Raw genomic sequence first — 26,157 nt, 5'->3', positions numbered from 1 at the left:
ATGATGATAACAATAAAATTTATGTTGATTGTTTATCTGGACATTAAATTAAAATTAGAATAGAGATTAGATGCTAATTTTTGTAGATGATGATTAATTTCAGAATCCAACTTCTATATATCATTAATGATACTGCTGTTCTATCAATTTTATAATGCAATGACAAGAACAACCTAAAATGGGATAAGCCAGCAACTTTATTTTAATTACTTTATTATTTTTTTAATGTTTTATTTATTCTTAAGAGAGAGAGAGAAACAGAGCATGAGTGAGGGAGGGGCAGAGAGTGGGACACAGAATCTGAAGCAGGCTCCAGGCTCTGAGCTGTCAGTACAAAGCCAGACCCGGGGCTTGAACTCACAAGCAGTGAGATCATGACCTGAGCCGAAGTTGGACGCCCAGCTGACTGAGCCACCCAGGCGCCCGCCCCTAAGCCAGCAACCTTAGATATCGAAGACCACATAGTAGTAACTAGAAGACATGAAGATACCAGGCAGAGAAATTTTATAAATATAAAATGTACTGAATTAAAATTTCAATAACAGAAAATATTAACCTGAATATACAAAATAATTCCAGTTAATCACTGGACCATTAAAGAAAGAATGCACTTGTAGAGAATAAACCTAGAAGACTTTTAAAATGTATTCACCAGAATGGAACACAGTCCTCAAATTCTGTTTTTCTGCATATATGCAAAGTGTTTTATAGTAAATCTCATCATCTGGAAATGTAATCACTCAAACTACATGATTATAAGAAAGTTGGTTGGCATAACTAAAAATTAAAAACATCTGGTTAATATTCTCTCTCTCTGACATGTAAAACTCATTTCAGGACTCTTAGAACAAAGCCCTTGAAACATGACATTTGTTGCATGAATAGATGTCACTAAAAAAATTTACCACCAGCACTGCAGTTCATCTGGGGTACTGGTTAAGACAGAGGTGGGCACCTTTATCAGACAAGATACTATAATTAAGAGTGTATGGGGAAAGAGTAAGCTGCACTTTAAATTAAGCTCTAATAATCTCCCAAAGGCAAGAGAAATTGGGTGCTTTCTGTGATATGGACATGATAAGAGACATAGCACATGAATGAGAGGAAAAAAAGGAAGAGAAAACAGTTCTTTTTTATAAAAAGGAGAGAAAGAAAGAAACAATCTAACTTCTTTTATATGACCATAAATAAAAGCAAAATTAATAGGGCTACCTTCTTTTTGAGATTTCTTTCTAACACGGTTCTTCTTCTTCTTTTTTTTTTTTTTTTTAATGTTTATTTATTTTTGAAGGAAAGGGAGAGTGTGAGCAGGGGAGGGGCAGAGTGAGAGGGAGACACAGAATCCAAAACGGGATTCAGGCTCTGAGCTGTCAGTGCGGAGCCAGACGCGGGGCTTGAACTCACAAACCATGAGATCATGACCTGAGCTGAAGTCGGTCGCTTAACCGACAGAGCCACTCAGGCACCCCTCTAACAGGGTTATTCTAAATGCTCTGTTTAAGTAGCTCTGTCTTTCACTGATTGCCCCAAGGCCTCAACTTTCTTACAGCTAGTCCTATTGACAGCTTTAAGAAATAAATCGAAACTATGCCTATATCTTTAAGACAGAGAATGTAGTTTATTTTTGTTGGTTCTTTGTTCATTCTTCATTCATGCATTCACTTCACTTGTTCAAATATTTATTGAACACTGCTATATGCCAAACACTGTATGAGGTAGAGTATACAGTGATAGCATGGTTCGTGTCCTCCAAGATTTCTAGTTCGAAAAACCTTACCCAGAACTGACTACTTTCGTGGAAGAAAAATAAAATAAAATACCATCACCAAAAAAATGTGTTATCAAAAAGATATCAATACTCAACTGCCTAGTAAAATATTAAGAAAAGGGTATTTATTAATGAAAAAAAAAGGTTAGCTTCCTCAGTAATGATATATTTTAAAACAAATGAAAATAACATAGTATATGCTATGGTTAGAAGGTTCCTTTTTTTACTTGGTTTACCACCCAACAGTTTTTATTCTACTGGCATTTATATTCAAAAGAATTTAAATCTGGAACAGATCCTAGATTAGAAATGATCAATGCTTACTGGTTTCTAAACTTTAGTCATTTATGTATTCACTTTATAATTTTTACCATATCCATGTATTATCTGTATTAATGTTTTAAAAATTCATTTTAAAACTTACATGAATTTATTTTATAGATGGCAACTAGAAGTATAACTTCACTAAAAATGAAACCATATCATTAAATTCTATATAGATACTATTCCCTATGAAGGGCCTTGAGCTCAGGCCAGATTTCTATTAAAAGAAGAGATTATCTGGGGCGCCTGGGTGGCGCAGTCGGTTAAGCGTCCGACTTCAGCCAGGTCACGATCTCGCGGTCCGTGAGTTCGAGCCCCGCGTCAGGCTCTGGGCTGATGGCTCGGAGCCTGGAGCCTGTTTCTGATTCTGTGTCTCCCTCTCTCTCTGCCCCTCCCCCGTTCATGCTCTGTCTCTCTCTGTCCCAAAAATAAATAAATAAAAAAAAAACGTTGAATAAAAGAAGAGATTATCAGTGAGGTTAAAGGGGTGTATAATTGCTTTTCCCCTTACATCTCCTATGAGTTTCAAACCAAATGAGAGAGAGAAGAATAAAATGGCAATCAAAATATCAGCTTGATTACCAATAAGGATGAACTAAAGAATGTAGTTTATTCTTTGAATTTACGGCCTTATGGGTTTTCTAATAGTTTCCACCCAATCCCCATCCTAAAATGAGTCTGTCAAGCAAGGCCTAGTACACTGGGGAGGAGGAAGAGCATGCCTTCTGAGAATGGGCTGTGCCATGAGAGAAGCCAGACAGGGCTATGTCTCACACATTTGTTCCTCCCCCTAAACTCACCAGTTGTACACACTACTTTCCTTTCAAGTGGAAGGGAAATGAGGTAGACAGAAGCAAAAAAAGCACTGCAGCACTTTCCCCTTTGAAGGAATGGAATTAATTACCCTTCTATAGAACGTCTTGAGGAATTGGAGGATTCCCCGTGCCTGTTCCCACCCATCTCCACCCCCAAACAATTATCCAGTGTTAAAGAACTATTGCAAAGATTTCCTGACACTAAATTGAGAATTTGTCTGACATAATCAGAAGGGCTGAAAAAGAAATAACTTTTTCAACTATTCAACTCAATGGTTGTTTTAATCTTTTATCAGGAAACTGTCTGAAATTATCTCACATATGCCACCTAAATTAATCTCTAGTAATCTGTGGTAGATTCAGAGTTTGAGAAACACAAATTTACTTAAACTCCCTCATTTTACAGAGGAAACAAACTAGAGAGGTTAAGCGAATTTCTCCAAGTAATAATACAGCTAATAAAGGGGCCAGGATTAGGCTCTATTGTTTACCACATTACTTATATTGCATTCTGCTTTCTGAAAACTATATGTATATATTTCTTTTTTTTTTTTAATTTTTTTTTTCAACTTTTATTTATTTTTGGGACAGAGAGAGACAGAGCATGAACGGGGGAGGGGCAGAGAGAGAGGGAGACACAGAATCAGAAACAGGCTCCAGGCTCCAAGCCATCAGCCCAGAGCCTGACGCGGGGCTCGAACTCACGGACCGCGAGATCATGACCTGGCTGAAGTCGGACACTTAACCGACTGCGCCACCCAGGCGCCCCTATATGTATATATTTCAAAGCATTTAAGTATGTTCCCTTTTGATCAATCAAGAGTGCCTTGTCATTCTATTAAGATGTTAGTGTTAAAAAAAAAAAAAAAAAAAAAGCACTGTATTAACTTTCCAGCAAGAGAATGTTTTATATGTGCAAGTCATACAAAAGTCAGCACTATGCATTTGTAAAGAATCAGAGCAAACTAGCCTAGGAATTATACAACTGACAGCTCAGCTCAACTTGAACTGATATGACCACTATTAATTATTTCAGGGACTCATTTTCAAGACTACCTCCTCTTGTTGCTAATTCTGGTCCATATGGTCATTCTCTGCCAAAGGCAGGGAAGACTCAATAGGCTTGCTGGTACACTTATAGCCCTCTGCCAGTAGCATAGATATCTCTTTGACAGGGAGGATGTCCACAGCTGCAGGCAAGTCCCTCTAGCAATTCATGGCAACTCCATTTAAAAGCATTAGTCTATTATCATTCCTTGTGCCCTAAGACAGAGACCCTACCCTGGAATTAGTCAATTAGAATTACTAATCATCAGTAGACTTCAATAGGAAGGTCTTAACATCTACCATGAATGAATAGGTTCTGCTATCATGAAAAACATTTCAGGGGTGGAAAAGATTTTGGGTCCTAGTCCATGAGATTTCTTCTGTATTTACTGTCTTCTTTCTTCAGTTGCTACTCAGTGACTTGTGAGAGAAACACAACTAAACTGGGGGGTGGGAGGTGGGGGTGGAATCTCTTGAGGATAAACCTCAGACAGCCAAAATGGTCAAGGTAAAGAAGTTTGGAATAGGGTTGCCAGTTGAGAAAAATCTCCAATAAGACATCACTACCTGGAACTCAAATTTCACTTGGGGTGAGGTAGGGATTATTAGTAACTTTTTGGCAATTCTCAACCAAAAAAAGCTGTCTGCTTTATGGTCTCAAGACTCTTAAGAAGGTTGCCCTCAATATCCACATAGGTCCAGGCTTCTCTCAACTAGGTGTAGAGGGGTAGAATGAGGTTTTAATTCCCTTCCTAAGGGTGGCCTTGAATGGTTATAGTTAGTAAATGCCATCACACCCAACAGCCTTTCCACAGACTGTGTCAGCTGCTGAGATTCATGGCCCTAGTTGAGGCTAGAACAAGGAGAGACATCAAACAAATATGGTCAAGCAAAAGCCTATTCACATGTATGTAGTGCATAGTGATTATAGGTATGGGCTTTGTTAGGACAAAAACTACTGTTCAAATACTCTATCATTTCACAGTTGTGTACCTTTGGATAAGTTGTATTTAACTTCACCCCAGTTTCTTCATCTGGAAAATGGCATTGATAATAGCAACTTATTCATCTGGAAAACGGGATTAATTACAGTATCTTACTCACTGAGTTATTTTAAGGATGATTTATTACATGGAAAAAGCTGAGCACAATGCCTGATACATACTAATTCTCAAAAAATGTTAGTTCTTTGCCCTAGGATCAATTCTGTTGAACAATTCTCAAGAAGCTAGCTAGAATTTGACCAAGGAAAAGATTATTTGCTAAAATATCACAGTCTCTGAAAAACATATCAAAGTGCCCATTTCAGTGAGCCAAAGATATACTCCCAAATATACTAGATATAAACAGATATTACACCCAAAGGAAATCTTATTCATACTGTTTACCATAGGCAACAGAACAATAAGCAGCTTTTATCTTTTCTAAATATTCAACAAATGTTCAAATAGAAGGGTAGCAACTCTGGCTACCTAAAAGTTCTGACATCCTATAACTACTAACCTTACTAAAAGCAAAGAACAAGACTGTTCCACGCTGAAAGCGCGGAATGGCAGTAAGTTGTCTAAACTAGTAATACTTCCCGTTCATGTCACAGCAAAGAGTTTGTATGCTTAAATTACATCCACGAAGATTATTTGGACTTCTGGGATTTACATTTTATTTATCACTATGTGGCCAAATATGGCTGATTAAATTCATACTAAATTCTCTGAGACTTGTTACAGGAGGCACAAGTAAAAGGACACCAAGACTGAAAGCTAACTAGCTGTGGTGAGACCCCTTCAGGGACCAGGGGATTTTCTTGATTTTACTTGGACACAATAAGATGGACATTAAAAAAAAAAAAAATCACATAAATGTGTGAGGTCTGTTCTTCAGGATTTTTAACAATGATGACATTAATATTTATACCTTCATTTAATGAATGACTGTGCTCTGCTCTCATCTAAAACACGAAGGAAAGATATACTATTAAAAAGCAAACAGCTGGGCTACTTTCTTTCCTTTTGTTTTTCAACCATTGCGGCTGACAGAGATTTTTTTCTTGAACTTGAATGAGCAACTGTCGCTTGCCATATGAATTCCATCACTGCTCTACTTAAGCAACAACTCAAAAGACTGTTATTACTGCCAGTTTGAAGCCTTCAACCAATTGAGTGAAAGTTCTAAATTCAATCATATGAAACAAAGTGCAGTGTTAGCAACATTCTTAAGAATTAGCATATCACAGTATGGGAATGATTGTGCAGCATTCTTATGAGGTATTTGCTGCTTTTACTAGCACAGAAATGCCTTGCAAAGGCAACCAGACTCATGGTTCACTGACCTCAATGTTACTCTGACAGACTTAACTCTGGATAGGGGACTGAAAGAACGGCTAATGGAAAATACGTAATATCTTAGTGAGTTATGCAGTTCAGGATAATGCAGGCAGGACAGTATCAAAAGAAAAGAGAGCAAAGAGATTTTTTGCTTCATTTCACTAAACAGAAGGCTCCTTGCAGTCATTCTGCATGTTCTGAAACAAATTTAGTCATTTAAATTTTATATACATACATAAGTCACTTTGCTAAGATTCTAGACAGTCCACAGCTTGCTCATAAATGGGACAGTGCCAACAGTTTCTCTGATGATTCACATTGCACAGGTCCTATAACTCCATGTATGTTGAGCATTGGGTGTTATATGGAAGTGATGAATCACTGAATTCTACTCCTGAAACCAATATTATACTCTATGTTAACTAACCAGAGTTTAAATAAAAATTTGAACCAGAACAAACATTTGAAAAAAACTGTATGGGAAGCAAAAATGGAAATAAACGTGACGAATTTCCATGAAAACAAGTAACTCTACATGGAGGTTTGGGGGAGTTTTTCAGTTGTTTTTTAATCATTTAGTACTTTTCCCTAAATTAGAAACTCCTAACTCAAAGGATCCCAAAGAATTCTACTATAGCTTTTCTCATGGGGTGGGGGTGGGGGGGGGGGACAAAAAAATAGAGGAATGGAAAGCAGTACAAAAAAAGGATAAAGCTTAATTTCATCGAATTATTCAAGAGCCAAACTCCAAACTCTCTTTCCCCCATTCTCGTAAAAAAAAAAAAAAATCACAATTCCATTTTCATATTCCTCTTATTCCTTCACCACATGTTACTCTCCTTGAAAGCAACAGGCAGGAGGAAGGACCTCCAGGTAATAATAGACTTTTATCCCTTGAGAATTCCTGAAAATGATGACTGAGTATACTGACATACCACCAGGATCTCACAGCACAGAGATGTCTGTTGTCATGCTGTGTTCCCTTTTACTTTGGGGCAATTTTATAGCAGCCTTTGTGATTAGCACTTGGTTGGAGTTAGGAATATAATGTTTCATTTTGGACTTACAGCTCTTTGTGATTTTTCTGCTAAATTATCACTCAAAGGTTAAATCAGGAAGGCCTAATCTGAGTTTCCTGATGATAGAGTATAGGTCAATCCTAATGCCCTAAAACACAAGAATTATAAGTAGGACTTCTGGCTATCCTGGGAGAGAAGAAAATGAAAATACAGTCGTGTTGGAAGTCATAAGAAAACAGTTAAGATGGGATATTAGGAGAGAAGACAACTTAATCAAGTGTAGTAAGCAACGTGCTAAAGCACTATACAAATTGTTGATAAAACAGACAAACATCTTGGCTTCTACTGAAACCGGGATTGGAGTAGCAAATCTCCCTCATTTTGTATGCCAAACCAATCCACAAAGTACTAGCAGCTCCAAAGTCACCCTGCCACCATTCCCATCTTTAATTTGCTGCCACCTCAGACTGCACAGTCTGTCTTCTTTCCCACCTGCCTCACTTCCACTGTGGAAAAAGTGGAAAAAGATGGGGGGGGGGGTGGTGGGATATAGATTTATGTGCCATGCCACAGCTTCTGCTGTCACTGTGGCTGCCAATCTGGTATAAGTTAGCTGACCCTCCCTTTCTCCTCTTCTGGGTTAAGTCTCTAGAAAGAAGAGAGCTAATACTTTACAATCTATAGCCTCTGGTGACATAGCTGAGATAAATACTATAAAGACATTACTCAAAAAGTGGCTGTATTTTGCCCTTTCTGGTTTAACTGGGAGAAGAGCAGGGAATATCTATACGAAGAGAAAGAACTCTGAGGCAAAAGGCATGAAACCTGAACTAACTAATGGAGCATGCAAAGGGGAAGGAGGAGGAAGACAAATGTAGCAAATAGGGCAAGGAGATGTCTGAGACCATGAGAAGTAGTCCTTTTCTTGTTACTGCTTACAAAACATAATACTTCGTACAGATTTAATACTTCACACTATCGTTCCCATGACATTTTTCATTTATTCTTTAAACAGGGACAGCACCACCACAACCTTCTTTAGGACCTAGACTAGGATGTGCAAAGGAATACTTCTGTCACTTCCCTGCCAAGAAGGTGATCTACTATTTCTCATCATCTGCAACATATTTTTTAACCTGTAGTTATCTATCAACAGGCCCCAAAGTTTTACCTGGTAAATCTTCAAATCAGAGGCTATTATTTTACCATAATCCTATGTTCATTTCAAATCATAAAAATTCTGGCAGGGATGAGGGTCCAGAATCTGTTCTTTTCATATGCTTTACTCCTTTTAAGTGACCCATGCAGGCTATTTCTAAAATAGCTCTTGCATCCATGGCTCTCCTGCTCAGCTCCCTATCAGCAACTTTAATTAAAGACTAACATTTATTGTGCAACAACTACATGCCAGGCATTACACTAAATGTTTTCCATACATTATCCCAATTAATCCACAAAGTCTTTGTGAAGTCAGTACCCTCTTATCCCCATTTTACAGATGAATTTAAGTAACTTGCTCAAGGTCATCCAGCTAGCAGTCAGAAACAGGAGCTGAAGCCAAACATTCTAATTCCAGAATTTGAAAATTTACACCACCCTATTCCGTTATCTTACAGTTTCACAGAAAGCAAAAGTGACTCCGCATGGAATTTATTTAAAAAGGAGGGAGGGGCAGGGACAAAGGAAGAGAGCAAACACCAATGGGTAAGGTCCAGATCTCTCTGTACAGTAGGCACTAGATCCAGAAATTTAATATTAAGTAAAAGACATAAACTTTAAACACTGATCATATGTACACATATTAAGCAATTAAATTGTCACTAAACAAAACAACTTCATTCATTGTCATTTTAGGTTCATACTAGGAGCCCCGAAGAAACAAAAATAATAGCTAAAGAAAGATTATCTCAAATTTAAATTATTTGTATGAAACAATTAGGGTGCTTTTTAGTCAACTTACAGCTCATGGCTAAGACTTAATAATACCTTCACAATTTGATTATAAACAGAATGTGAATTAGCCAACCTATGACAGTCTTATTTCCTAATAAGAATATATAATAACTTTTCCATGAAAGAGAAATAGCCTACTTCAGAACAAAGAATCTAAAAAGCAGTTATCATAAGGAGATTTATTAAATGTGTAAACCATTCTCATTATCCATTAACATACTTATTTTCAACTATTAAACATTAAAGCAAAAATATTTTGCAGTCTAAAATATGTCTGCTTTTAAAAAATATTTCCTCCTTTCATTTCTTAAGTGGTAAATTTACAAATAAATAAAAATGCACAACTTTCAACTTGCTCCCGAAAACCTTATTAATTGAAGTATCTACTTCTGATGACACGGTCCAAAATTCAGGCTATAATAACAGATGCTATCCAAAATGAATCACAAAATAAATACAAATATTTTGTATTTCAGAAACAAATTTCAGCCTTGATTATTATAATAATTAACTTTATTCATGTCAGTGGAATTTCTAAAAGATTAAAAAAGATCAGAGAAAGGACTTTTAAAGGTGATACAAAGTAATTTAACATTTACTTATTTTTGAGAGAGAGCGCGAGAGAGGGAGCAGGAGAGGGGCAGAGAGACAGAGACACAGAATCCAAAGCAGGCTCCAGGCTCTGAGCTGTCTGCACAGAGCCCGACGCAGGGCTTGAACCCACGAACTGTGAGATCATGACTTGAGCCGAAGTCGGATGCTCAACCACCTGAGCCACCGAGGCACCCTCAAAGTAAATTTTAAGTCAATTCAATAGGTCATTTAGTTGAACATAAATGAATGGGGACAATCACAACTGTATTTATATATTAATAAATTCATTCAGTTAAACCACTACATCTCAAGAACAAAGAGAAATAATATTTAGGAGGATGGAAATCTTTCAAATGACAACAGGATGATTCTCATCTACCTGAAAAAAATGAGAGCTGAGAGTTATATGCTTAAAGTGTATAAAATCATGGAATAATGTCAGATTTAAACAAGGTGTTCAAAATGTGTTCACCACATCTTAGAATTAGGGATATTTCAATGGTGTTTGAAAGAAGTAGTTTAAGAATAAATAAAATAGGGGCGCCTGGATGGCTCAGTGGGTTGGGCGTCTGACTCGGCTCAGGTCATGATCCCAGATCTCACAGTTCATGGGTTTGAGCCCCGTGTCTGGCTCTGTGCTGACAGCTCAGAGCTTGGAGCCTGCTTTGGATTCTGTGTCTCCTGCTCTCTCTGCCCTTCCTCTGCTCGTGCTCTCTCTCTCTGCCACTCAAAAATAAATAAACATTTTAAAAAAGAATAAACAAAATAAAGCCTAATTTTACACAATAGGTAGAATTCTTACAGAACTCATTATCCCAAGAGAAGATAACTTAAACCAGAAATGATATGTTTGGGGTAAAATATGAATGTTCATATCATGGCAGCACAAAGGACAACTATTATCTCCTATAAAATGTCACTGAGAACTGTTAAATCAGAGTACTTACCTGGATTAATCAGTGTTATGACCCCAATGCCCTTTTGTAGGCTTCAATGCACAGGAAATAACATATATAAGATAATAAAACTATGCTACATTTTGGCTCTAAAGGATGCTTTTTCTTTGTGTACCAACAAACTATTATTTCTTTTCCTTGCAATATGGAGATAAAAGGTAGATACATATAGAAACAGAAAAGGGTAAGAGTAGGAAGAATAGAATATTACTTATGCCTGCTGATAATGCTTGATTGGTTAGAGTAGAATTCATAAAATAAGGATATTGGAGTTCGGAAGCTATTACTACATAGTTGTTTTAATAGAACAAATCTTGTATGCACTATTTCCTCTCACCAATGTCAAACAACAACAAAATATTCATTGAAAACTGTTTAAGCCAAGGATCACTGGTTGCAAAGAACAGAAACCTAGTCAAATTAGCCCAAGTAAAAAGGAAATTACTGAAAGAATACAAGGGAATTTGCCAAGAAACAAAAAGCAGGAAGTACAACTGTACCTCAAGAGACGGGAAACCTGTAATTCGCACCATGTTTCTGTGGCCACGTGGTCTGTGTGGCTCAGCTACATCCTCCTTTCTGCTAATTAACTCCTCTCTTGCTCAAGGCTCATCTTGTAGATATCAGCTTCAGTCTACAGACTTTACAATTTAGTTTCACCCTCAGATAAGCTAGTCTCTGTGTTGTAATAATATTAACATTTACTGAGGCCTGTGTTAGGTAGTATATATGAACATTATGAACATTATTTCTTTTAATTACCAAACTGACCCTATAGGGGAAGTACTTATAGATGACTAGTGAAGGAGTTAGAATCCACATCCATCAGACTCCAGAGTTAGAGTGCTCACCTACAAGATTGGATTACCTCTCAAAAGAGAATCTTATTGGCACAGCCCAGCCTAAAGGATTAGTTTTCCAGAGTCAGGTAATCACACTGGCTTGTAAAGCTGTGATTATATGTGTGTATGTGTGTACGCATGCACACATGTGCAGGAAGGGAGGAGTGGCCACATGATACATATAAGACAGCAGGGCTATATTCCCCAAATAGGTGATATTAGATAGGACATAGGGAATTAATAACTGGTATATAGTAAACTTTGGCTTTTAGGAATTTAAAATTTTAGGAACTTAACTCTTAGAACATAGGGCAATTTTTAGAATCATCCATTTATGTATCTCTATCACTGCATTTACCAAGCTGTTTATAATTGTTTTTGTATGTATCTGTCTCCCCTACAAATACGGAATATGGATATAAACCTTAACCTATTTATCCTGTTGCTTCAGCAATGACCACGATCCCAGGTACATAAAAAACATAAAGTATTTAATTAAACAAAATGAATTGAACTAAATATATAAAGTACTATAATTAATATAGATTCCACAGTCTATTGTAGGAAACAATAATTTAACTAGTTAGTAGATGACCCCACCATTCAGCTTCATGATCTAAATGTTATTGATAAATTTTGAGATTGGAGTACATCATCAGTTTTACCGCTTTACAATGTAAAACAGTCATTATTACTGAGGTCCTGCCTTTTTAAGTCTCTTAAATAACAAATAGTTGGAAAATGGTATATAAATACTTGCTAAGCTATATTTATTTAATACTTCTATTCTTCTTGTTGCTTGCAAAGTACTTGAGAAATGTATAGGCATTCTGCTTTGGATCCATTATTATATTTACTTATTTTGAGAGAGAGAGAAAGAGAGAGACAGAGTGAGCACATGCTAGTGTGTGCAGGGGGACAGCAGAGAAAGAGGGAGAGAGAATGTCAAGCAGGCCCTGAGCTATCAGTCGCAGAGCTTGAACTCATAAACCATGAGATCATGACCTGAGCCGAAATCAAGAGGTTGGATGACTAACTGGCTGGACCACCCAGGCGCCCCTCCATTATCCATTTTTTAAGTATACACTACTTAAATAGGACATGGCAGGAAAGAAGATAATATTCTTGCTTTTGTTATACTGTTTTGACTACATGTATACTTTTCCAGGGAGCTGAACCTAATTTCCTGGACATAAAGGATTATTTTTGAGAGTGACAAACACAACAGAATTCACATTTTAGTTATTAAATAATATTAGAAATTTATAGTTAATTTTTACATGATGAAAAGAGCCTGGTGGAACTGGAAATTATGCTTAGGCATCTTGTATGTATGTTTTATTGTTAGAACAAAGTCTGTCCGTTCATTCAGAACTGTGTGGGTTTCACATTGTATATTAACTTGAATTAGATAATGAAATTAATTTATAAGAATCTCATTTAGAATATCTTTATATATCATAGCAGAAAACATACAAATGAATTAAATGTTACATTGAAAACTAACATTTTCATATCTCTTGTTAATGCTATTTGTGATCATTACTATCATATTGTAGTTATTTTTACTTTCTGAGAATTTTCACATATTAGCTCAGTTTATCTACAGCAAGCTTTCTGTTCTCCTTGAGGAAGAACTTAACATACTGAGGTTTTACCAAACACTAACCAACCTGGGGGAGAAGAAATAGCCATCTCACATTCACTAAGAAACAGATCTAATCATAAGACTACAGAATATCCCTTCACCCATACTATACCACCACATCAATAGGGCTACTGAATAATAACAAAGGAGTACAGCTAAAAGAACTGCCTATTTAAGGAGTCTCTAAGAATATCTAAAAACAATAGGGGAGACAAAAACAGGAATACTAGAGGAAAAATTAGCATCTGATACATAGTTACAGCTAAGAGTAAACACAGCCTAACTCCTAGCCAGATAAACACAAAGGCCTATCTACTTTAGTTCCTTTTTACCTGATATGTCATGTCCAGTTTTCAACGAAAAAATTATAAGACATGCTAAGGGCAGAAAGTACAGACTGAAGGGACAAAGCAACTGTCAGTTCCAGACTCATACATGGCAGAGATTTGGGAATTATCAGACCAGGAATTTTAAATGACTATGATTATTACCATTTGCAACTACGTGGATGGATCTGGAGGGTATTATACTAAGTGAAATTAGTCAGTTAGAGAAAGACAAAAATCATATGACTTCATTCACATGAGGACTTTAAGAGACAAAACAGATGAACATAAGGGAAGGGAAACAAAAATAATATAAAAACAGGGAGGGGGACAAAACAGGAGAGACTCATAAATATGGAGAACAAACTGAGGGTTATAGGAGGGGTTGTGGGAGGGGGGATGGGCTAAATGGGTAAGGGGCATTAAGGAATTTACTCCTGAAATCATTGTTTCACTATATGCTAACTAATTTGGATGTAAATTTTAAAAAATAAAAAATAAAATTAAAAAAATAAATAAAATGACTAATATGCTAAGGATTCTAATGATAAAAGTGAACAATATGCAAGATGAGTAATGTAAGCAAAGAGATGGAAACTCTAAGAGAGAATCAAAAGGAAATGCTAGAAATCAAAAACATTGTAACAGAAACTAAGAATGTCTTTGATGGGCTCATCAGTAGACTGGGCGTGACCAAGGAAAGAATCAGTGACCTTGCAGATATGGCGATATAAACCTACAAAACTGACTGGAAAGAGGAAAAAAGAATGAAGAGGATGAAACAGAATATCCAAAACCTATGAGACAATTACAAAAGGTGCATATACATGTAATGGGAATACCAGAGGAAAGAAGAGGAAGAGAAGAAATATTTGAAGTAATAATGCCCGAGAATTTTCCAAAATGAATGACAGACACCAAACAACAGATATATAAACTTCAGACAGCACCAAGCAGGATAAATACTTTTTAAAAATCTATATTTAGGGATATTATAATCCAACTGCAGAAAATCAAAGGCAAAATCTTGAAAGTAGGTAGATGGGGTTGGGGATCTTATCACTAGAGGAACAAGGAAAAGAATCACATCGACCTTCTCTTCGGAAACCATTTAAGCAAGAAGAGGGTAGAGTGAAATACTTCAAAGTTTTGAAAAATTGAAATCATCTACTTAAATTCTATATTCAGTGAAATTATCCTTCAAAAGAGAAGAAGAAATAAAGACTTTCTTTGACAAACAAAAATTGGGGGAATTTGTTGCCAGCTTCAGAGAGAATGAAATGATATAGGTCAAAAACGTGTGTGTGTGTGTGTGTGTGTGTGTGTGTGTGTATGAGTTTTAGAAAATGAATAAATAAAAGGAAAATAAAATCTTATCTTTTTATTATTCTTAATTAACCATATGAACTATCAGTTTATTAAACAAAATAGCGACAAAATATTTGGTGGTCATAGCTTATGGAAAAAATAAAGGACAACCATGCTATAAGGGATGGGAGGGAGGATTTGGGATTACTCTTTTATAAGGTGCTTGCAGTTCCCATGAAGTGATACAGTGTTATTTGAAAGTAGACTTGTATTATTTGTAAATATGTATTATAAACCCTCAGACAACCACTTAAAAAAAAAAAGTTGTGATTTATATGCTAAGACAGGAGAGAAAATGGGATCTTATACAGTCATCAATTAAAACCAGAGAAGGCAGAAGAATAGAGGAAGATAAAAAAGAAAGAACAAGGTCAATGAATAGAAAAGTCATAAATGAGGTTTACATTAAACCAACTATATCAATACTGACTTTAAATGTAAGTAATCTAAAATATACTAATTAGAAGACAGGGACTATCAGAGTGGATAAAAAAAAAAGCAAGACTCAGCTACATGGTCTTTATAAGAAATATACTCTAAATATGAAAACATAGATTAAAAGTAAAGGGATGAAAAAAATTCATTATGCTAACAGTAATCAAAAGAAAGCTGGAGTAGCTCTATGAATTTCAGACAAGCAGACTTCAGAGCAAGGAAAATTATTGGCAATAAAGAGAGGCATTATATAATGATAGCAGGTCAATTCACCAAGAAGCCATAACTATCCCTAATATGCCTGCACCTAACAACAGAGTGTAAAAATATATGAGGTAAAAACTGATAGAATTGCAAGGATAAATACACAAGCTATAGTTTGGAGACTTTAACACTACTCTATCAGTAAGTGACAGAACAAGCAGTCAGAAAATCAGTAAAGATATAGTTGAACAGGACAGTATCATCAATCAACTGTACCTAAGTGACATGGGATGCTTCACCCAATAGCAGAATATACATTCTTCTCAAGTTTGCAGGGAATATTCACCAAAACAGACCATCTTCAGGGCCATAAAACACACCTTAACAAATTTAAAAGAACAGATATCATACCACATATGCCCTTAGATTATAATGGAATTAAATGAAAAAATATTAATACAAAGATTGCTGGAAAAATCCCAAAATATTTGGAAATTAAACAACACACTTATAAATAACACAAGAATTAAAGAATTCTTGAGAGATGAAATAACTGTTGAACTAAATGAAAATTTAAAAAAAAAAACATTAAAATTTGTCAGATACAGCAAGGGTAGTAATTAGAGGAAACCCCATAGCACTGTATGCACATATTGAAAAAAGAAAAATCTAAAATTAACATTCTAACCTAGAAAACTAGCAAAAAAAAACGAAGAGCAAATTAAGTCTGAAGTAAGCAGAAAAAGATATCAATAAAATTGAAAGCAGGAAAAAAATAGAGAAAATCAACAAAACCAAAAGTTGGTTCTTTGAAAAGATTAATAAAATAGACAAGCCCCTACTTGGGCTAACCAAGAAAAAAAGAAGACACAAATTACTAATATCAGAAATGGAAGAGGGACCATCACTACTAATGCCATGGATATTGAAAGGATAAATGAATAGTATGCACAACTCTATGCCCACAAATTTGATGACTTAGGTGAAATGGACCAATTCCTTAAAAGACAAATTCTACCAAAACTCAAACAAGGAGAAATAGATCATTTAATTAGGTTTGTATCAATCAAAGAAACTGAATAATTAATAACTTTCCAAAACAAAAAGCACCACATCCAAATAGTGAATTCTGCCAAATATTTAAGGAAAAAATGACATCAATTCTCTATGATCTGTTCCAGAAAACAGAAGCAGAAGAAGCACTTCCTCACTCATTCTATGAGGCCATTACACTAATTCCAAAACTATACAAGGATGTTATAAGAAAGGAAACAGACTAATATTTTTCATTAATATAAATGCAAAATACTCAAGAAAACATTAGCAAATCAAATCTAACAATGTTTAAAAAGAATCACACACCGTGATCGGTTGGGATTTATTTCAGGTTAATCAAGGCTGATTCAACATTTGAAAATTAATTAATGTAATCCCTCACATCAACAGGCTGAAGAAGAAAAATCATATGATAGTATCAAAAGATATAGAAAAATCCACATCCTACATCCAAAATCCATTCATGATAGAAACTCTCAGCAAGGGGAATTTCTTCAATTTAATAAAGAACATCTAAAACCAACCTACTGCTAATGGCAGATATAATTGTAAAAACTTGATGTCTTTTTCCTAAGATGAAGAATAAGGCAAGGATGTTCCTCTCATCGCTTCTACACAACATTGTACTGGAAGTCCTGGCTAATTCACTAGGACAAGCAAAGGAAATAAAATGTATACAGATTGGGAAAAAAAAGACATAAAACTATCTTTATCTTTATTCTGAGATGACAGGATCATTTATGTAGAAAATCCCAAAGAACTGACATAAAAACTGCTGGAGCCAGTAAGCAATTATATCAAAATAGCAGGAAACAAGGCTAATATATAAAAGTCAAAGCCTTTCCTATACACCACCAATGAGCAACTGGAATTTAAAATTAAAAACATACCACCATTTACATTAGAACCAAAAAATAAAGAGTGAGAGAGAGAGAGAGAGAAAGACATTTAAGTCAAAACATGTATGAGATCTATAGGAGGAAAACTATAAAACTCTGGACAAATAAATCAAAGAAGATGTAAATAAATGGATAGTACAAATTCATAGGTAGGAAGACTCAGTATGGTTAAGATGTCCATTTTTCACAACTTGATCTATAGATTCAACACAATCTCAGTGAAAATCCCAGCAAATTACTATGTAGATACTAACAAAAATAATTCTAAAGTTTATATGGACAGGCAATCAAAAAGACAAAGTCAAGAGAACTGATACTATCTGACTTTTAGACTTAACTAAAAAGCAACAGTAATCAAGACAGTGTGGTGTTGGTGAAAAAATAGACAAATAGATCCATGGAACATAACAGAGAGCCCAGAAATAAACACAGACAAATATATTCAACGGATTTTTGACAAAGAAGCAAAGTCAATCCAATCAAGAAAGAACAGTCTTTCAACAAATGGTGCCAGAACAACTGTATGTCGACATGCAAAAAAAAAAAAAAAAAAAAGAGAGAGAGAGAGAGAGAGAGAGAAGAAAAGAAAAATCTAGACACTGACCTTGTATCTTTCACAAAAAATTAACTCAACATGGATCATAGACCTAAATGTAAAACTCAAAACTGTAACTTAAAAAAAATTTTTTTTAAGTTTATTTATTTATGAGAGATAGAGGCAGCATGAGGGGAGGGGCAGAGAGAGAGGGACACACAGAATCTGAAGGAGGCTCCAGGCTTTGAGCTGTTAGTACACAGCCTAATGCGGGGCTGGAACCCACAAACTATGAGATCATGACTTGAGCCGAAGTCAAAAGTTTAACCACTGAGCCACCCAGGTGCCCCTCAAAACTCCAACACTTTTAGAAAAGAAATACAGGAGAAAATCTAGGTGACCTTGGGTTGGCACTGTGTTTTTACATACAGCACCAAAAGCATAATCCATAAAAGAAAACATTGAAAAGTTGGACTTCATTAAAATTGAAAAATTCTGCTCCATGAAAGGCATTGTTCAAAGAATTAAATGAAAAGCCACAGACAGGGAGGAAATTTCTGTTAATAAACTTACATCCAAAATATGAAAAGAGCTCTTAAAATTCAAGAAGACCAACAACTTTATCATAAAATGGGCAAAAGATCTGAATAAACACCTGTCCAAAGAAGACATATAGATGGCAAGTAAGCATATGAAATGATGCTCAACATTAAAGATCATTAGTGCACTGTAAATTCAAAAAGGATACCACTACATGTCTATTAGGATGGCTAAAATCTAAAACAGTGACAACACCAAATGCAGGAGAGGATGTGAAGCAACACAAACTTTCATTCACAGCTGGTGAAAATGCAAAATGCTAAAGCTACTGCTACAGACCAAATCTTGTATCCTCTCTAAATTCTTGTGTTGAAGTTCTGATCCTCAATGTGATAGTATGAGGAGGTGGGGCCTTTGGGAGGTAATCAGGCTTAGATGAGGCCATGAGGAGATGACCCCCCAAGATGGGACTGCAGCCCTTGTAAGAAAAGAAAGAGGAATCAGAGTTTCTTCACTCTATCAGGTGAAGGTTCAGCAAGAAGGCAGCCCCCTGCAAGCCAGGAAGAGGGCTCTCACCAAGAACAAATTTGCTGGTACTCTGATTTTGGACTTCCCGGCCTCTAAAACTGTGAAAACAAATGTCTGTTGTTTAAGCCATCCAGTCTGTTTTGTTTGTTTGTTTGTTTGTTTGTTTGTTATAGCAGCCCAAGCAGACATTTTAGAAGATAGTTTGGCAGTTTCTTACAAAGCTAAAGCATAAGAGACTGTTAAAAACTGAGAACAAACTGAGGGTTGATGGGGGGTGGGAGGGAGGAGAGGGTGGGTGATGGGTATTGAGGAGGGCACCTTTTGGGATGAGCACTGGGTGTTGTATGGAAACCAATTTGACAATAAATTTCATATATTAAAAAAAAAAAAAAAAAACAACAAAGCTAAACATAGTCTTAACCAGACAACCAAGCAAGCTCTCTCTTAAGCATTTACCCAAATGATTTGAAAACCTATACTCACACAAAAAACCTGTACATGAATGTTTATACCAGCTTTATTTATTAATTTCACAAAATTGGAAGCAACCAAGATGTCCCTCTGAAATACAGAGAACAAACTGAGGGTTGCTGGAAGGGGGAGGACTTTGGGGGGTTAGGCTAAATGGGTGATGAGCACTAAGGAGGGCAATTGTTGGAATGAACATTGGATGTTATATGTAAGTGATGAATCACTAAGTTCTATTCCTGAAACGAATACTACACTATATGTTAACTAACTTGAAATTAAAAAAAAAAAGAAGTCCCTCAATATGTGAATAAAACTGTAGCACATCCATACAATTAAATGTTATTCAGCAAAAAAGAAATGAGCTGTCAAGCTACAAAAAAGACACGGAGGAACTTTTCTTAAAAAGCAGTTAGTCAGAAAAGACTTCATAATGATTCCAACTATATGATAATCTGGAAAAGGCAACATTATGGAGACAGGAAAAAAAAAAAATCAATGCTTGCCAGAGGTTGAAGGGAGGGAGTGAGAGTGAACTGGTGGAACACAGAGGGGGTTTTTAGGGCAGTGAAACTATTGTGTATGATTATGTAATGGTGGATACATAACATTATACATTTGGCAAAACCCATATAACTATATAACACAGAGACTGAACCCCAAAGTAAACTATGAATAATAGTTAATAATAATGTACCAACATTGGTCCACTGATTGTAACAAATGTACCACATTGAGGTAAATGTTAATAACAGGGAAACAGAGCCATGGTGGACTGGTGGAGTAAGAGAAGGAGGGACCATATGGGGACTCTGTACTTTCTAACAAATTTTTCTGTAAATGTATAACTGTTCTAAGAAATAAAGTATATAATTAAAAAAAAATGCATTCAAAAAAGACCTAAAAGAATATGCATACACACATATCTATATATTTTTATTTTGTTACATTTTTTACACTTTCTGGGTTTTTCAACAATGGGTGTTCATTGCTTTGTATTTTAAAAATTTATTTTAAAATATGCCAAATGCAATGAATAAATTTACCATTAACCATTTACCATCAACAGAACAATAATCTGATCCAGATAAAATTAAATCCAGAAAATCCTGATCTCTGACACTGTTGTCCAGTTAAGATAATCTCTAATCCTCCTTTTTCTTGTCATATATTAATTAAAAATCATGCTACCTCCTTTTAGAGTCATTTTCTGGAAAGAATAAATGAGGAAAGCTCTTTTTTAAAAAAAGGATATCAGATTGGGGCGCCTGGGTGGTGCAGTCGGTTAAGCGTCCGACTTCAGCCAGGTCACGATCTCGCGGTCCGTGAGTTCGAGCCCCGCGTTGGGCTCTGGGCTGATGGCTCAGAGCCTGGAGCCTGTTTCCGATTCTGTGTCTCCCTCTCTCTCTGCCCCTCCCCCGTTCATGCTCTGTCTCTCTCTGTCCCAAAAATAAATAAATGTTGAAAAAAAAATTTTTTTTTAAATAAAAATAAAAAAAATAAAATAAAAAAAGGATATCAGAGATAAAAATGATTAATTATGGGAAAAGATAAGGTGCTTCCTTTGATTGAAGAGGAAAGTAGGCCTAGAAAGATTTCAATGGAATCTCTAACTAACAAAGGCTAAATTTATCACAAATTTGAAATACAAAGAGAACATTCTGTTAAATCAAAGGCTTTTCTCAGTCCAACTGTAAGGCTAGATGGAAGAACTGCTTAAATTCAATGAAGTATGAGTCATGGGTTAACTGAAACTCCTGCCCTGGGAAGAAGCTTGTTCTATACGAATGTACTTAATTTCTACTTCAGTGTAGACGTTTTCAAGTTCACAACTGTAAGACTTTTCTGGTCAATACTGATCTGAAGGCTATCATTTGAGGTAAGTGGAAAGATAGCATTTCCAAAGTCCTTTTTCTTTTACGGCAAACATCCATATAAAATCTGTCTTCATATATAATAGTTTTTTATTCTTTCCTATTTGATGGAAATTTAAGGCTTACAAGATATCAAAGTGATACCTCATCAAGCCTCTATCCCTATTTATTGTCTCCCAAACTGTTAACAAAACAAAAACAAAACTCTTAAAATTAACATTAATCCTTTATTGAAATGGCTTTGGTGTAATAATATCTCATATCTATTAATAGACCTCAACCATTCATGTAAGCCCATCTAAGTAGCTTCATCGTGTCCCATTATAGTAATGTATGCTTTCTTTATTCAAGCATGACACAGCACAGAGATTTATTTCACATTAAACTTTTTTGAATAAAAAGAAAAAAAGGGTTCAAGAACAGGTGTCTCAGGCTAGATTTGGGACTGCATAAGTGAGCTTTGTGTTAGGGGACGATAAGAATACATTTAAAATTTTAATTGAAGAATGCCAGGCACCAGAGGCAAATAGCATGCAGTTTTTTTTAAGTGCTAAAAACAGCCAGCTGCCAAAAAGGGCAAGCTAGCTGATGGTTACAGCTGTTCACCATCATGCAACAAAAACACAAAAGCTCTCTATTTCTTGAGGTATGTCTTATCCACACGATAGACTATGGACCTCCACACATCATTTTTGTATCCTTGTGTTAAGTTACCACAGCATGGCATAGAACTATTCAAAATTAAGGAAAAGTGACTTTTTGACTGTACTATTTTAAATGATCTACAACTACATCTTCTTTGGTTTAATCTAGGAGAGAGGTGACTGCATTATTCTTACTGTTTTATGTAATGGCCACAGACAAAGTGAATTCTTCCATGTAGTGCTGCTAGGGAAAAATATGTCCAAATTCCTTTTTTGAATTGGGAAATTGAGTGGCAGATTGCAAAAATGTGTTTTCTCACATTCCAGTGACAAAAGAGTTGGTAAATGTCAAGCAAGAAAAAAAAAAGTCTGAGTTTTACCATCTCCTTATTTCTGCCAGTCACAAACCTAAACACAGAGAGGAGGAAGGACAGGAGAAACAACAATGGCCTTTCTAAAAACCCACAGACTGAACAGTCTTTTAATGTGAGTATTTCTTCTCTGTGGTCCCTGATACAGAACAGCATTTGATTAAATTAAACTGATTAAGCATAAAACTGGCTAACAGCATACTATGTTTTACTAAAAAAGCAATAGTTTGAAAATGCTAGTTTGTCCTTGGCAAGAAACAATTCTATCAACATACAGTTGTGGAGCGATTTCTTCTGTTATTTTTAAAGACTGACATGGCTAGATAGAGGGTTCAGAGTATGTTTTAACCACAACGCAAAAAACTTCATTCAAACCTTCTCCAAATGATGCCTTTCCCTCTCTTCTACTTAAATCTTCTCAGCATTCTCTAAAGACCCAGGCAATTCATTTCAACAGGACAGAACTGCAAAATAGTCTTTAAGAAGTGGTATGGCGGGGCGCCTGGGTGGCTTAGTCGGTTAAGCGTCCGACTTCAGCTCAGGCCATGATCTCGCGGTTTGTGGGTTTGAGCCCCGTGTCGGGCTCTGTGCTGACAGCTCAGAGCCTGAAGCCTGCTTGGGATTCTGTGTCTCCCTCTCTCTCTGCCCTCCCCTTGCTCATGCTCTGTCTCTCTCTGTCTCAAACATAAATAAAAACATTAAAAGAAGTGGTACGGCAAATGCAATAATTTGCAGAAGTGTTTTCTTATGCATCTGTGGCCACTCCTATTTTTACTCAATTACATAGATAATTCCACGACTAGAATAGAGAGGATAATGTACAAATAAATAGTTAAGGGCATACTAACAGTTGTTATAGTAAAACATGTATCAGTCTTTTGTTAAACAACTAAAAATGCCATCAAATATACATTTCCATATAAAATTAATGCCAAACAAAATACCTGCACCAACACAGAACACAGAAACCAAAACTGCTATTTATCACATATACATTTCTTTTCAGGCTAAGAAAAATGTTCAAAAAAGAGATTTAATTTAATCAAATGAGAAACATTTAAATTATATATACCCAGCAGACTAGGGACTGGGGAGTTATCTGTATATACTTTAATTAGTTCAATAATTACATATTAATATTCATGATATTCAGAAAAAAATAGCTTGAGGCTACTGCCAGATTTTTTAAATGTCATGAATATATACATAACATATACTACTCATACAATGGGTGCCAGTCTGTACAAACTGTAAACTTATAGAATCTTTGCCTCCCCTGATTTTATTTTTGGTGTTTGGAATACTGTTCAGTTGGCATGGAGTAATTTATCCTTTTCTCTCTTTTTGAGAAAAACTCCCCTGTATCCAACCATTTGATTAATTATTTAACTGTCATATTACAAATCGTGTTAGCAGAAAATACATCTCCTGATATAGTTTAATACTTTCTTGTGTGCTTAGTTTAGAAAGTACAAATCTTTCAGTGACATTCATTGTTTATATCCTTGCCATGCTTTACAAAAACAGACTGAGTAGTAATAATAAAGCCAATCCTGTCATTTCCTCAATTTAATTAAAAAATTTCCTAACAAGCAATTCTGTTTGTGTTAATCTCCTATTTAGAATGGAAGCTTCTTGAGAACAGGGACTCTGTTTTTATCATCTATACTAAGATTGGCAAACTTTTTCTGTAAAGGGCCAAATAGTAAATATTTTATGCTTTACAGGCCATATACATCTCTGTCATATTTTTTTTTCAACGTTTATTTATTTTTGGGACAGAGAGAGACAGAGCATGAACGGGGGAGGGGCAGAGAGAGAGGGAGACACAGAATCGGAAACAGGCTCCAGGCTCTGAGCCATCAGCCCAGAGTCTGACGCGGGGCTCGAACTCACGGACCGTGAGATGGTGACCTGGCTGAAGTCGGACGTTTAACCGACTGCGCCACCCAGGCGCCCCTCTGTCATATTTTTTAAAAACACTTTATAAATGTAGCAGGCCTTATAAAATCAGGCTTTGGGGGCTATGGTTTGCTGATCCTGAGCATAATGTTTAGAGATCAGGTTCTGAAGTTAGACTGAGGATTTCTTATTACTTCTGGCAAACTACTTATCTATACAAAATGTGGATAATGACAGTACCTACAATATAGGTTTACTGTGAATACCAAATGAAACAATATATGCAAAGTTTTAAGCACTGTTACATAGTAAGATTCACTAAATATTAGCTATGCTATATATAATATCACTTTCATAATGCCTGAACTGAGAAGTATTTAATAAATGTTTACTGAGTTGAAGGCTCAACAAGACAGACATATACATACGTAGCTAAGACTTTGTATAGGAAAAATGCCCTGTTTAGTACATAAAGTACATTTAAACTTAGCTATTTTTTTAACTTAGTGTTTTTCAATGTTAACTATTTTCTTAGTTATTTTCAGTTTTACTGTTTTACTGAGCATATTTTTTATGATTTACTAAAAATATTAGGGATAAAAATTTTAAAATAGCCTTTTAATATTTGGATTATTTTAACTAATATAAATATGTGAAAGTGAAATTCTATCACAACAAAATTTATAAGACACCAAGATGGTTAAATTTTATTGGAATTTTGTTACAAGCCAACAATAAGGCCATCATATTTTAAAGCATTTTTCAAATATTTCCATGCCTTAAAATAAAGTAAAATAAAAATAAAATAAAATAATTTTAAAAAATCATGTTCTTTAAAAAGAAACAAACAAACCTTTTTCTATGCCGATTGCCTCATTTGTTCCTCTCATCAGAAACCTATGAGTCACATTGATTGGGCTACATTTTCTTTAGCTGGTAGATTTGGAAAGGGAGACTAAAATTTTTCAAGCATCATTTTGCTTAGAGGCAATTTAACTTAAAAAGAAACCCCAAACAACTAACAACTGAGTAACAACTATTGGCTAGTACTATTTGGCAAAAAAGAGACAAAAATAAACCAGACAAGCTTCTCAACGAACTCACAATACAGTCACAGGGATATATAAACAAACTATTTAAATATACTATATTTATACATAAGAACATGAGATCAACTGCAGAGAAGAACCACAAAAGAAATGATACTAAAAGATAAATAGGGTTTCATGCAATGAAATAGAGGAAAGACATTCTAGAAAGAAACAGCATGTTCCCAGCATAAAAATAAAAGTGTACATAACTCTCAAGAAATAAACTAGAAATAGTTAACAGTTAACTCTCAAGAAATAAATTTTCTCAAGAAATAAGCTAGACTGGTGAAATCAGGAGTATGGGGGAACATTTTAAGAAGTGGGCGGGATATGAGAGGGGCTTACTTCCTAGTTGCTAAGTAAGGAGTTTATACATACCTCTCTAGACACTGAGCAGCCAAGGAAGATTTGTTAAGAAACAAAGTCGTATTTGATTTTGGAAATATCATTCTGATGGCAGTGTGGAGAATGGATTAAAAGGAGATAGATTCTGAAAGCAAGAGGAACAGTTAGGAGACTACTGGAGTAGTTGTCCCACAGAGAGATTAGGCATATGTAGACAAGATAAAGATATGTATAGTTTACAATGACCTAGCAATATACCACTTCTAGGCATATGTACAGCT

The 26,157-nt window shown here is 35.5% G+C and overlaps 1 protein-coding gene across 17 annotated transcripts in view; it reads right to left on the bottom strand.

Moving 5' to 3' along the window:
• The window catches only part of FUT8 (fucosyltransferase 8), a 312,310-nt gene that overhangs the window by 20,277 nt on the left and 265,876 nt on the right, over positions 1-26,157 (bottom strand). The window lies entirely within an intron of this gene.

The sequence above is a fragment of the Felis catus genome, chromosome B3 (assembly GCF_018350175.1).
Source record: "Felis catus isolate Fca126 chromosome B3, F.catus_Fca126_mat1.0, whole genome shotgun sequence".
NCBI classification, from domain to species: domain Eukaryota; kingdom Metazoa; phylum Chordata; class Mammalia; order Carnivora; family Felidae; genus Felis; species Felis catus.
This window is presented reverse-complemented; position numbering and strand designations above follow the sequence as displayed.